At 36.2% G+C, this 15012-nt stretch overlaps 1 non-coding gene across 1 annotated transcript; it reads right to left on the bottom strand.

The window, feature by feature from the left end:
• Nucleotides 1–714: 714 nt before the first annotated feature.
• Nucleotides 715–787, bottom strand: Trnak-cuu. Its single transcript has one exon. It is a non-coding gene; the product is annotated as a tRNA-Lys (tRNA).
• Nucleotides 788–15012: the final 14225 nt, after the last annotated feature.

Below are 15012 nucleotides of genomic sequence, written 5' to 3'. Positions count from 1 at the left end.
TCATCTTCAATTGACTACCAATTGGTCTGGGATTGTAGGTATGCTCTCCATGTTGACCTTGGATTTTCCTTTATAAACTAGTACTCTCATCCCTTTATTTCTCTGTATCTTTCTGTCTCTGCAGGGCAGAGCAGTTTTCCACACACATGAGACACACAGTGTAAACACTTACTGAATGAACTCACACACCACTGAGTGAATGAAGGTTGGGTATGTTTTATTTGCAGGGAGTTCTATTAACTTGAATGAGCCATGCCTGATCTTTCAGTCCTGACATACTTTATTTCTGAAATTAATAGACACCATGCCACATTCTCCAAGGCACTTCAAACAATGAGGTCCATCCTGTTGCAACATTTCCAGCAATTCCTCACAGCAAAAATGGGTTTCTTCCATGACTGTAATGATGTTTTGATTTTATTTCAGAAGTTTTATAATTTTTCTGAAAACAGAATTCTACTTTTTACTATATTTATTTAGGTATTGTTTAGTCTGTGTGTACCTGATGTGAATGTGTGTGTAGTTATGTTGTGTATGTGTGTGGTTGTGCACGCCAAGGGGTATTGATAGAATTCAGTGGTCAACTCTGTGGAGTTGTTTTTCTCCTTGCACTTTTATGTGGGATCCTGGGACAGGTCATCAGGCTTATTTACCTCTCACTTCACCCTCTGAGCCAACATGTCAGCCCTATGACCTTTCTTGACAAATATCTGGCGCCCAACGTGGGGCACGAACCCACGACCCTGAGATTAAGAGTCTCATGCTCTACCGACTGAGCTAGCCGGGCTATTGAAGTAGGAGGCACTCCACAAAGTACTATTCAGGGTTAGATCAGTGATGTTAAACCAAGTATTGAAACCAAATGCTAGAATGAGGAGTACTTACAGGAAGGGGAGTTAGAGAACGCAGAGCAGAAGGTAGAGGCTGACTAGTTTTGTACAAGACTTTTAGGACCTATTAAGCTTTCTGACTTTTTCTTACCATGTCAAATCCATAAGTGAAAACCATTTTTTTGCAATAAATTACTCTTATTTTAAGAATTTATGAAGTACTAAAAGTATATATATGATGCATTTCGTGGTTGCACAAAACTAACTCCAAATGAAACAAAGACCTAAACCTAAAACACTGAAATTGTCAGAATGATGCATAGGCATTACTCTACAAATGTGGTTGCATAAGGAATCCATTTGCCCAAGAATTGAGGTCATAATTAGTAAGGGGGAACTTTATAAAACTGAAATGCTTCTTCACAATCAAACAAACATTTGGGTGAATATAAAGATTCCCCATAGCAAGGTAATCTTTGCCAGCCATATCTGACAGAGGAATATATCCAGGATATATAAAGAATTCAAAACAAAGAGTCAAAACTACAAAGAACTATTCCAAAGGAAAACATAGGCTAGGCCTGGGACCTGAGCATCAAGTTCTCAAAAGAAGAAAAGAATGGCTGAGAAATATCTTTAATGTTTTTTCATTGTACCTCTAGCAATTGAGGGAAATTCAAACCAACACGAATTAGAGGCACCATTTTACCCTATTTAGAATGGCAAAGATGATTGGAGGTATAGGAAAAGGGGAGCCCTCATTCAATTTTGGCGGGATTGCAAAGTGGTACTGCTACTCTGAAAATCAATGTGGAGAATTCTCAAAAAGCAAAAGATAAATCTATCATATGACCGTGCTACAATGCATTTTTCAATTCTACAATGTTTCTCAGTGCAAAGCTCAGAAAACATTCGAGGTCAGACACTTCAGTGTATTGTACCCCATCTTAGATCTTTTTACAAACATCTTGTTAGGTCTTGAGTTCACTCCTGGAAATCCTACCTTGGCATCATTCCAAAGGTATCTCATATTTTGTTCTTGTTTTTCTCTTTCCCCAGATGTTCCCAGGTTTAAGATATTCTGAAAAGGTGGAAATTACAGCTTTGGAATTTCAATATATCATTTTATCCTGTACACATAAAATCAGATTTAGTAGCTGAAATTGAAAACAAAACTCAATACAATCTTTCAGGGTTCATTTAGAATTTGGGGAACTTGCTGATGTTATTGAAGAACAGATCACATACTTTCTTTAAACATATGTGTGATGAATCTCACAGTGAACTCTTATTTTGTAGTAAAACTGGACTCCTAAGACCCAAGTCTCCTACCCATGGTGTCATTGGCAGATATTGTTCATTGAAGAAACTTATTTGCAACATCTATTATACCGTTTGATACATAATATATGCACATATGTCTCTATTAATATCATATGTGTATTTATTTACATATTCATTACCAGTGAGACTTCTTTCCTCTAGCACCCCTCAGGTTTTTTTTTTTTTTTTTTTTTTTTTTAAACCATCAATGAGAGCAAAGTTACTGGTTCTGCTACAGGTTAGGCTTTTGGCTGCTTTCTATATTGTATAATCCTAAAGAAAGATGTCTCTAAACTCTACTTTTGTGCTGGCTGTTCTTGAAAATAAACAAGTTTCCACTTCCCATTAATTGTCCAATTAAGTAAAAATGATGACCTTAATGTTGCTGCTGTGTAAGAATCATCAATGTGTCTGGCTATTCATATTTTTATAGATTAATTTAAAAGCATACCTATAAATATCATCTTATCCTGAGAAGATTAACTGATGAATACACAGAGGTATCCTTTTAAAAGTCTACACATTATGGATAAAGATATTTATCTTAGATATGTTCAAAATAGCAATTAAATTGAAATCAAACCCAGATTCACTAAGCAAGTAGATAATTCAATAAATGATGGTGCCCTTGAGAATAATTTTACCTCCAACAAAACCTTGGTTATCAATAATTTATAATGGCAAAAATCAATACCAATGGTTATATGTTGAGTAAAAACATAATAATAAGATTCTAATAAAAATGAAGTCTCTATGGCTCTTAGAAAATAATTATTGAAAGGGGAAGTCTAGATTTGAATTTTAATTTTTCCAAGTACTATCATTTTAGAGGTAATATAAGATCTCTGATCTAATTTGTCTTATATGTAAAACAAAAATGATGTTTTATTTAAAGGATTTTATGAGAAGTTGTAAAGAGACAAAATATACTGACTATGTAGACTCTAGGCAAATGTTTAGTATAGAAACAATCACTTAAGTAAATATTAGTCATTCTGATATTGTCAGTATTATTCTCTGAAACTATCAGAATGCAGAAAGACATTAGAGAATAGCTCATTTTTTTCTTTGAATATGTTTTCCTTAGTACCTCAAGCCAATGAACAAGACAAATTTTCATCTGTATTTTAAACAATGTAAATGCCAGGTCCACAGCTGGAGCAACTGAAAGCTATTGCTGTTGGGAAATATAACTATTCTAGGGTATTGCAGTTCTTCAATATTGGCTTTGTAAAACCCTCTATCACCTTTTATGTAAGAATCACTTTGATAACAAAAAACACACTTAAAAATAAAAGCATTGGATATGCAACTGACCAATCTAACCCTTTTTTAATTCTCCAGGACAGTAGCTTAGCTCCCAGGACAGACAAATTAAAGAACTAGGACACTCTAGTGTGGGCCCATTTTCTGAAAGGTACACCAAGTGGGATCAACTGGGTTTTCCTTCCATCCCTCTTTAAAACATCTCTATTGACAATGCCTCTCCTTTAATCTTTGCATCCCTGTTTAAATGAATCAACTGGATGTTACTAGGTCCCTGCCTTGCAAGCTTTCAGACCCTGCACAAGTATTTAAAAAAAATCAATATTCCTTTCATGCTTTAAAACTTTTAACACGTCTTCATTTTTTATCTCTTAAAGGATTGTTGATAAAAGCAAGAATAAATTTAGTTCAGAAAACTAAATATTTGTCAGTGTCTAGGTGCTTCTGTTCAGGTGACAATGGCCACTAAGTTTTCCAATCAGGATTGGTGGAGACAAAGCAAAGGGCAAGTGGTTTTGGCTCGTTTGTTTACTCTTCTTCGTTCTGCCCATTTTCATCATTGCCACTGACCATTAAAACCATTAATTTCCTTCATGGATTGTGGAAATCTTTGTCAATGAGAGTAGCAAAGAAAAGGAATTTGATGAAATTGTTTGCCTATCACCTGATGCAATGGTACTGATCAGTGATGCCACTTTTTCCCTCTGGATATAATGTTTTGATGATATAATTGTTATCTCATTAGCTGAAAGCTTGTATAAAGAGGCAGATTCTAAATGAAAAGAAAGCATGTCAACCACCTCCTGGTGTTAGTTGATTCCACACTCAGGTCTCTACACTTCCAAAATATTCATTAGAAACCTGGCCAAGGCAGAACCATTTATTCACTGTCTTTTAACTGAGTTGGAAAAATGAACGGAGTCCTTTAATCTGACATTAATATATTGTAACCATTTGGGGAAGTATTCAAATGTAAAGCATTGAGGTTCATTACTGAAATTATATTTGATGACTTGGGTTTGTTCCGGCTCATTTAAAGATATAATTTCCACAGGACTCTATCCATGATGGTGAATGATAAAGGATACACTAGTCAAGACGAAGTAGAAGTATAAGCAGACTCTGAGCTGGAAATTCTTAGACTAGGAATTGTTTAGGAGGACTACCAGGAGTAGATAAAGTTTTTTATGAAAAACCAAACAACAAACAAACAAACATGTTTTTGAAGTAAGTCTCACTGTGTACTCCCATCTGGCTTAGAACCCTCTAAGTAGATGACAATTGCCTTGAAGTCTCAGATGTGGCTCTGCCTGTCTCAATGCTGAGTATTGGGAATAAAGGAGTACACACCAAGCATGGAAAGAGAGGCCGATTTCAGAAATGGGATATTGACCAACTGTAAGTCACTTCAAGTTATATAATGAAAAAAATTGAATAGTAAATAAAACATTAAGAAAAGGCTCAACAATATTAATGAATTAATTTGAAAAAGTATCTTCAGAAAATAAATAACATCCAACAGTTGCTTTTCCCCCTTTTGTTCTATATAAAGCACTGTGCAAGCATGATTGATGTGGATGCTGTTGAACAGGACTTTGGACAGTCTATACAAGGAAGTAATGTTTGAGTTGGGCTGAAAAAGTTGAATGCAAAATGTATCATTTGCTGTGTATTCCTAGAGGAAAGCAACTCTGTTTTACTCATATTGGACATGACTATGCCTAGAATTAGTACACAAACAGTGGGCATGCATCTATAGTTCCATGTCTTGTTTTAAATGACACTCCAGTGCACTTCTTGCAAAGTCCAAGTGTGAGCCACAGCATCATGTGTCTCGATGCAGAAGCTGTAAATTTCTGCTAATAGCTACTGCTAATAGGATGGGTTTTTGCCTTGTTGTGTCTATTTTTGTTTGGATAATTGTTATATATTTTTAATTATTTCTGTTATATTGTTAGATTTATAACATAATTACGTCATTCTTCCTTTCCTCCATCAAAAACCCTCCCATATGCCCATTTTTGCTCTTTTTCAAATTGATAGCTTCTTTTTAAATTAAATTAATTGCTGATATATATATATATATATATATATATATATACCTACACACACACACATATATATATATATATAGAGAGAGAGAGTATTCCTATATACATAAGTATGATCTACTCAATCTTTATAATCTTAATAATTTTACTTCTGTATATGGTCATAAGGCTGACCATTTTGGTAGTTAAAAACAAACAAAAACCTCTTGCTTCTTCTCTCTAATAAATTATTTTACTGAAATCTTTTTATCATTATTGTGGCAGTCATTCAATCACATAATTTAAACAAGGATTTGATGGACATGGCTATTTTCATGAAATCTAATAGTTTACAATGCTATGTTCTTTTGAAAGTCTTGATAGAGGATATTATGTATTCTGTTGCCATTTCAGAGAACAAAAGAATAGATATTCTACTAATTCAGACACAAATATGATGCAAGAATGCCAAGATGATTAGTTAGCAAGATGACAAAATATTAATGAGAATTGAAGTGTGTTATAAATATTAGTTATTAAAACAAAACTCTTTGGGCCAGGGATTGGACTCAACTAGGAGGAAATTATATGAGAAATTTGAGAAGACCCTATCAATCCTGAGATTTACTTGAAGATAGAAGCTGGACTAAGAGAATAAATTAAACTTGTATACACTAATTCATTCACTTACCAACCATAAAACCAGATGCCTACTCTGTTTCAGGGATAGGTCTAAGTCTTGCCTATCACTGCTCCCCCTAGCAACCCTGATCATCAGTTCTAAGCATGACCAAGAGTCTACTACCAATCTGCCATTTTCATAACCATTATGATCTTGAGCTTTGATTGTTCATTTGTAAATGAATTTCTAAACCTTAGCTCACCACATCACCACAGCTTTCCAAGAGAACCAGCTTCTTCCTGTCTAATCTGCTCCTTTATTGCCTCGCTATTCTGCCTTCTCATTGGCTCTTAGCCCAGCCACCTCACTTCCTCGTTACTGCCTTTCTGTACAGACCTCCAGGTCTCTATGATTGGTACTGGGATTAAAGGAGTGTGTCACCACACTTGGCTGCATCCTTGAATGCACAAAGACTGCCTGTCATGTGATTGGATTAAAGGCATGTGCTACCACTGCCTGACTTTTGTTTATGGCTGGCTATGACCTCTGATCTCCAGGCAAACTTTATTTATTAACATACAAATAAAATACCACCACATTTCAGCACAAATAAAATATCACATTCATTAATTCCTTACAATTACCTTGAAGAATTTTTTACTTTATGGTTGAATCTTATTATCAAGTGTCCCTATTAGCAAAACAAAAATTATAGACTCAATTATATGCATGAACACAGAGAGAATATTCCTACATAGCAAATATCAGAAGTTTAACACCCTGCAGTATGAGTGTCTACCCTGCTTCTCTCCATTCTCTCTGCTGCTCTGTGCTTAGTATATTATACAGAAAGTTTGGGCACGTGGTTTTGCCTCCCTTACAATACAAGTTACCTCTGTGGTAGAGGTATGCCATGTACTTTAATCCTTGAGTTTACATCAGTCCTTGGTAAAGGTCCAATTATTGGAAGCTTTGAGTACACAATTTCCTATCAAGACTTTCTGAAAACAAAAAATGAGGAGAAAGTACATCTCTAATTTACTCTAAAATTCTATAGAGCTATAATAGGAAGAAAACTAGTTTTATTAAAATTATAATTGAGGAAATATTTCAGACTCAAAGCTGAAATGATTTAATTTTATACTTGGTAATTATAAGAATGTGCCCTAAAAGTCCTACAAAATATCAACGCAAACTTTCAACAAGAAAATTTACACCAACTTGACATAAACAATTTTCCAAAATACTAGCTTTGTACCTTCATATCAGGATACATGAGGAATTATGAGCCTATGCATTTCCCAAAGATAGAGAACAAAATAAATGTAAAATCAAGTAACTATTCTGAATTCTGATGTGAATGCATCTAAATCATTAAATAGAAACAAAAGCAGTAGTTTTATACTTGAATATATCCAGTTATATTATTATTGACACTAATTTACTATACTTTCATGCACTTGTTCTTACAGTGTTTGTGCATTCATCAGTTGAAACAGAGTCTGACATGACCCTCCACTTTCCTCATTAGCTACATTTGTGAATTGTATTGATTAGAAGTAACTGATAGTGAATAATAATCACCTCTATTGACACAGTATCACTGTCAAGTACTCATTCATATTTTTCTCTGATTTTTCCTCTAATAAACATTTTCTCTTCCTTTATTCCATATTACATACTTGTTCTGTTTAGTTTATTATTTACTTGATATCAACTAGAATAGTGATTCTCAAACTGTGGATTGTGACACCTTTAGAGAGGTCAAATAATCCTTTCAAGTGGTCACCTAAGACCATTGGAAAACATAGACATTTACATTATGATTTGTAACAGTAGCAAAATTACAGTTATGAAGTTTGCAACAACAAAAAAATTTATGTTTGGGGTGTCACCACATGATGAACTGTCTTAGGAAAGTTGAGAACCATTGAACTAGAGTAATCTACGAAGAGGATCTCAGTTGATAAAATGTCTTTATTCAATTGTCCACAGACAAATCTTTTGGGCATTTTCTTGATTAATGATTGATATGAAAGAGCCTAGTTCACTATGGATAGGGCCACACCTCAGCATGTAGTCCTTGGTGGTATATGAAATCAGGATGAGCTAGTTACAGCAAATGAGCCAGTAAAACAAAATTCTCCATGGCCTCTGCTTCAGTTCCTGCCTCCCCAACTCTGCTCTGAATTTCCTCAGTGATGGAGTACTACCTAAGCATTTTAAGCTGAAATAAGCTGCTTCCTGCCCTGGTTGCTTTGGGTCATGGTGTTTATCCCAGCAATAGAAATACAAACAAAGACAATGTTCATCATGCCATGTTTATATGGTAACTAAGAGTAGATGCTTATGTTTAACTGTCCTTTATGAATTCATCTTTATTTCTACAAGCTAGACAGGAGTTTATTCTGATGATGCCCCAGTCAATTCATTATCCAATGTCTCTCTTTAGCTCTTCCAAGTTATATCTGAGGTCCTCCTCCATTGTTAAGAGGCTTGGCTCCCTCCATCTGCCCTCTAGAGAGTAAGATGTTGAATTCAGCACATGTCTGGGACTCTCAGGCATATTAATCCGTATCTTTTTGGGAAACTGCTGTACTCATGAACATTTTTGTGCCTCTTATTATTCAGACATTTCAAAAGGTAGAGACATCACCTTGTACCAAGTCTCTAAGTTACTATTCTTTCTTCCATTCTTATTACGACTTAGAGTCATTATTCCTGTCAGCATAGGTCTGTGGTATTTCCATCCCTCAGAAATAAATTTTCTTTTCAATTTGCATACATTAATATTCACCTGTGTTTAAAGTTCTGTGGATGAAAAACATCTGCAATTCCTGTGTCCTCAGCTAATTATCACACTGAGTATTTCACAGCCCCAAACTCTCCTGTGTTTCATCTATCCTTCCACATCCTCCTGGAATTCATAGCAACCACTTATCTTAACAATATCTCTGTAAGAATTATTTTTCAATCTAATTATATGGGAAGAATGTAATTTTAGCCTTTTATACTGCCTATATTACCTGTATGATTTTAACTTTCCTACATTTTCATGGATAAGTTATCTCATTTCATTTTTTAATTTTTATTATATTTTGTGGTGCATATGCTTGTGTGTGTGTGTGTGTGTGTGTGTGTGTGTGTGTGTGTGTGTGTGTACACAAGTAGTTCAGATGACCACTTGTAAGAGTTGACCTTCTCCTCCTATTATGTGGGTCTCAGGGACTGAACTCCATTCACCAGAATAGGCAGCAGCTCCTTTAGTTTCCCAGCCATCTCACTATCCCATCTCATTTAACTTTAAGAGTGAACAATCTTTTATCAAATGACCATCTTGCTATCCATTTGTTTACTCTTTCCAAGAGCACTTTGGTTGTTTCTAGTTAAAAGTGTTCACAATCTGTAACTATATCCATGAGCAAGGTTATCAATGGGCATAGCATTTGTAAACAGTGTAGATATATACACAATGCTAGGTAATATGACAGAAGTAGAATGTGTTAAGAAACTACCTCATTGCCCTCAGATGACTGTGCCACTATGAATAATCCTATAGGCTATAGGTCAGGGTTTCCACATCTATGAAGGATGCCATTCTAACCCTTAGAGACTGAACAAAAGGGGTTGAGATATCATACCTCTATAGTCTGCATAGTAAGTTTCTTTCAAAATAAACTGAAACTGAATGTTTATGCAAATTCAATTTTTTGCATCTCCCTTAATGCTTTTATTATAATGATAAAATAGAGCTCTGTCCCTGTGAAACTTGGAAGATGCCATGTAAATAAAATGATCAATGTAATGACTAAGAATATACATCATCATGTATCTCTGATTCCATGCCCTCAGACAGGCATATTATATCTACAGGTCCTCCCCTATAAATTATGGCTTCAATTTAGAAACATCATACAAACCCGATTAAGGAGAATTCACAGTTTCAAAATCCAGTGTTTGCCAAAATTCTCTAGGCCATGAAAGTCAAGTAGAGACCACGGAACATGTAATGGAGACAATGAAGGAGACTTAATATTACGAAGGAAACTGATGAAATCTGACTAGTCTATACTTAGTTTAATAACTGTCTGAATCCAATGTTGATCTCTTATTTTGATAACTTTATAATGTTGAAGCTGATAATATCATAAACATATTATTTTGCTGGATTGATGTAAGACTAATATTATTTCGACATAAAGAAATAAAACCTGAAGTGTTTATCCATTGATTGCCAATGAATGCAATTGAAAACACAGACCTCGTTTCCAACTCTACATTTATTGCTAAGTGGAGGCTAAAAGGATTGTGATAGTCACTACTTTTACTTCTAATTAACTAACCTTGGGATTGTCATTTGAGTGTTCACTCCAAAATATACAACACAGACTCTTGACATTGAGCACAAATAGAAATGTCTTCAGAGATAAATGATTTTACAACTCTTGGCACCCCTACCAGCAGAAAATCCTGGAGTCCAGGAAACTCCGTGCTTAGCAACAACAGCAGTAGATTTAACACAGTACTCAACATATACATGTTCATTGTAAGGGATAATAACATACATTTAATGATAATACTGGTTGTGCTCAATTAAATCTACTCAATGAATCGATTTTTGACCATAATCCATAATACGTACAAGTTACATCTATTTAATACTAGATCAACTGAAATAGTTTTAGCATTTAAGGATCTTATGGACCATGTCTATGTGACTACAGATGTAGATCCTGGTATACAAACCCTCAATTCCAACTAATTAGAGCAAGACAGCCACATAAAGAAGACTGAGAACAGATATTTGACTATTGCTATGTTTGCTAAGAATGTTGCATAATGCTAGGCGGCGGCGGCGGCAGCAGCGGTGGTGGTGGTGGTGGTGCACGCCTTTAATTGTAGCACTCCGGAGGCAGAGGCAGGCAGAGCTCTGTGAGTTCGAGGCCAGCCTGGTCTACAAAGTGAGATCCAGGAAAGGCACAAAGCTACACAGAGAAACCCTGTCTTGAAAAACAAAACAAAAAAAATGTTGCATAAGTCAGGAATCTGTAAATGGAGGCATTTCTGTCCTGCCCAGTCCCATTTGTTTTTAAAATAGTCACTCAGAGGCTTGATATTAATTACAAACTGTTTAGGGCCTATTGCTCAGGCTTATTACTTACAAGCTCTTGCAACTTAAATTAACCAATTTCTACTAATCTGTGTTTTGCCATGTGTCTCATGACTTTACCTGTGTTCTAATTCATCTTACTCCTCTGGCAGCTGGCTTGCATCTCTCTAACTCCACCCTTTTTTCCTTGTATCGCTGCTTGGATTTCCTGCCTGGTTCTATCGTGCCTTGCTATAGGCCAAAGCAGCTTCTTTATTAACCAATAGTAATAATGCATATTTACAGCATACAGTGGGGTTACCTCACAGTGGGTATCAGCAGTTCTGAGATCAAACTATGAAAATATATTTTGCTGTGGAATAATCCTTTTGTATACTATGGAGATTTGTCACTCAGATTGGTTTAATAAAGAGCTAAATTGCCAAAACTCTAGGCAGGTAGAGGTTAGGGGGAACTTGTAGACAAAAAGAGCCATGGTGGAAAAAAAAAGGCAGAGTCACCAGCCAGATGCAGAGGAATCATGAGATGAACATGCCATGCTGGAATAAAGTACCACCACATGGTAGAACATAGATATGAAATATGGGTTAATATTTAGGTTGAAAGAGCTAGTTAGTAACAAGCCTAAGCTACTATCTGAGCATTTATAATTAATAAGTCTCTGTGTGGTTATTTGGGAAATACTGTTGGTACAGAAACTTCCACCTACATATACTAGAACATCCATCTGTAGCTATAAATATTTAAGGAATACTAGGATAAAATGAAAGGTTTGCACCAGAAAAAGACAAGGAAAGACCTTAGCTACTTTGCTTTGCAGGGTTTTGCTTATTATGAGCAACTGCATATGGATATTGCCAGTAAATATTCCAATGAAAAATAAGAACTTCAAAGATAAATTACTCACAGACTCTATTTTTTACTTTAAAAGCTTCACTTTCAATTGTTGAGAATTTTACTTATTTCACATATACTGTGGCAGAACACTTTTCAAATGGTGTTAGTGGTTAATAATTAATAGCTAATGGTGAATAAATATGGTTAATAGGTAATTGGTGAGTCAAAACTCTAGGACAAAGAGTGTAGTGGAAGGACAAGAGCCAGGGCTCCAGGTCAACATCCCAGGATCTGGAGCCTTTGATCTTTTGCGAATTTTTAAATTATCTTTCCCATCTACTGAATATCCTCATCTACTGAATATGATTAATAATTAAACTTACTCTCAAAGGTCATTTGAATTTTTATTTAATTAATAATGAATTTCATTGCATAAGGCACCATCAACTGTGAAATAAATCATTCTAAATATACTGCTATATTCTAAGAGATACATTCTATGTCTGTACTTCAGATGCAAATAGGAGGGGGATGCCGCTTAGCACATTGAAGTGTTTTCTATCTTCCCTTACTTCAAATATCAATTATTTACGGTGCTTTTCTTTTTCAATTTATTTTATTATTTTATGTGCATGAGCGTTTTGCTTACATGCTTATCAGTGCATACCACATGTGTTCAGAGGCAAAAAGAGAGTATCAGATCCCTTGCAACTAGAGCTAGAGATGGTTGTGAGCCACTGTGTGGGTGCCGAGAATAGAACCCTGCTCTTCTGGAAGAGCAGCCATGACTCCTAACTTTTGATCCATCTCTCTTGAACCTGAAGCACATTTCCATAAAAAGCTGAAATTGTTCCCATCTTGTGACACAGTCTGTGATGATTATCAGAATAAATGACCTTTTGTTTTTAAACATTCTAAAATACTCTACACAGTGAATTTTACCTTATAAATGTAACATATTTTTTTTCATTTTTTCTTTATTAAGAAATTTTCTACTCACTCCACATACCACTCACAGATCCCCCCTTCTCCCTCCTCCCTCCCCCAGGTCTCCCTCCCTAGCTACCCCACATTCCCCACATGCCCTAAATTGAATGCCTTTCCTCAATGTAATACTTTTAGAGACTTCCTAAGACTTTAGGAAGGAATTATTCTTCAATTGCAATAAAACTGAAGAAACAAAATTCACAAAAGGAGCTGGAGCTGAATCTGATGGCCTCTAATTCTATCACAGAAGACAGAGAGATGGGAGGATTGTGAACTCGGGGTCAGTCTGGGATGTGCAGGGAGGTCCTGTCTCAAAACAAAACACACACACACACACACACACACCAATAACAACAGTGGCAAACCCTACACATGCAATACCACATCTCATCTCCTGCGTGGCTGTTTTACTGCAGCTGAAGCCCGGAGGTTGGCTGCTGACTGTTTATTCATGCGGGATGTCCAATTAACAAAGCCTTTCATCCTTTTTAGGAGCTTGTGGCTTATCAGGTCTACTGACACTCTTCCTACCATGCAAGAGCTGAATTAACTTCAGTGACTACCTCAGTTTTTGTTCTCTCATTTATACACATGTTGTATTTCTCAAGTTTCTGAGCTAAAATGCTCTTTGGTTTTAAGGACAGCTTGATTTTATGAGCACATTATTTCTCTGGAAATTTTACTTCGTGGATATAATGAGAAATCTCACTGTAGCCTGTCATCAGCTCATGAACCAGCCTATTCTGAGCCAGTAGACATTCCAAGCTATCCTTTTGTACTAGGCAACTTCTATAATAAATGATTCTTTGGTAAGACTAGCAGTTATGATGAGTACTGGAAGACTTATTTTAAGTTTGTGTTCCATCTCCAGTTCCTGAAACAGAGTAGCTAGAATTTTGATCAGCTACCACGAGAACAAATACAATGACCTGAAACTCCTCTGAGAGAGAGGGAGGGAGGGAGGGAGGGAGAGAGGAGGGAGGGAGGGAGGGAGGGAGGGAGAGAGAGAGAGAGGGAGGGAGGGAGACAGAGAGATAGAGAGAGAAGACATGTAGACAAAGGTAGTGTGGGGCTAGGTGTCAAGTGCTGCCCTAATAGATTATCAACAAATCATCTAATTTATACCTCTTACTAGCTTCAAGGGCTGCATATTCCAAATGAAGACACAAAATGACCCCTGGAGTATATGTAGTTTCCAAGATTCAAATCAGCTGTTGGCAAACACCACGGTTTTCTTTTACATATCTCCATAACCCTCTTAATATCAAGATCCCTGGTGTTCTGGTCCATCTTATAATAGTGCATTTTTTTTTTTTTTTTTTTTTTTTTTTTTTTTTTTTCGAGACAGGGTTTCTCTGTGTAGTTTTGCAGTTTTGCACCTTTCCTGGGACTCACTTGGTAGTCCAGGCTGGCCTCGAACTCACAGAGATCCACCTGGCTCTGCTTCCCAAGTGCTGGGATTAAAGGCGTGCGCCACCACTGCCCGGCAAAATAGTACATTCTTTACACCCATTGGACTTTCTGTTATATACTGTATATCATCACTAGATTTTATAATACCAAATCACGGGAAATACTATGTAAACAGGTATAGAGTTTATTGTCAAGAAAATAAGAAGATTAAAGTTTGCATGTGTTCACCAAGCACAGTCATAAACACTGTATGTAGGTCTAACCACTGGAGACATATCAACAGCACAGTGTTTCCAGAGTTTCTCACTCAATATGTTGAATGTCAGGTTGCCTGAGCACAACCTGACTTGGCTGTAAAACCTACAGATGACAAACCTCAGCATGGAGAAATCATGGGAACTCAGTGCAGAGTCCATAGGATTTCATTGTCTTCTTTAAGTGAGAGCCTAGAATCTTTCCTACCATATTGAAATACAGTGGTTTCTTTTGTTCTTTGAGTTTCTTATTCATTTTGCATACCAACCATAGATCCCCCACTCATCCCTACTCCTCTCCCCTCCAGCCTTTCTCCCCTCAGCCTACTCCCCCAAGAGG

The sequence above is a fragment of the Peromyscus leucopus genome, unplaced genomic scaffold (genome assembly GCF_004664715.2).
Source record: "Peromyscus leucopus breed LL Stock unplaced genomic scaffold, UCI_PerLeu_2.1 scaffold_186, whole genome shotgun sequence".
Classification (NCBI taxonomy): domain Eukaryota; kingdom Metazoa; phylum Chordata; class Mammalia; order Rodentia; family Cricetidae; genus Peromyscus; species Peromyscus leucopus.
The sequence above is the reverse complement of the archived record's forward strand: the minus strand, read 5'-3'. Positions and strand labels throughout refer to the sequence as shown.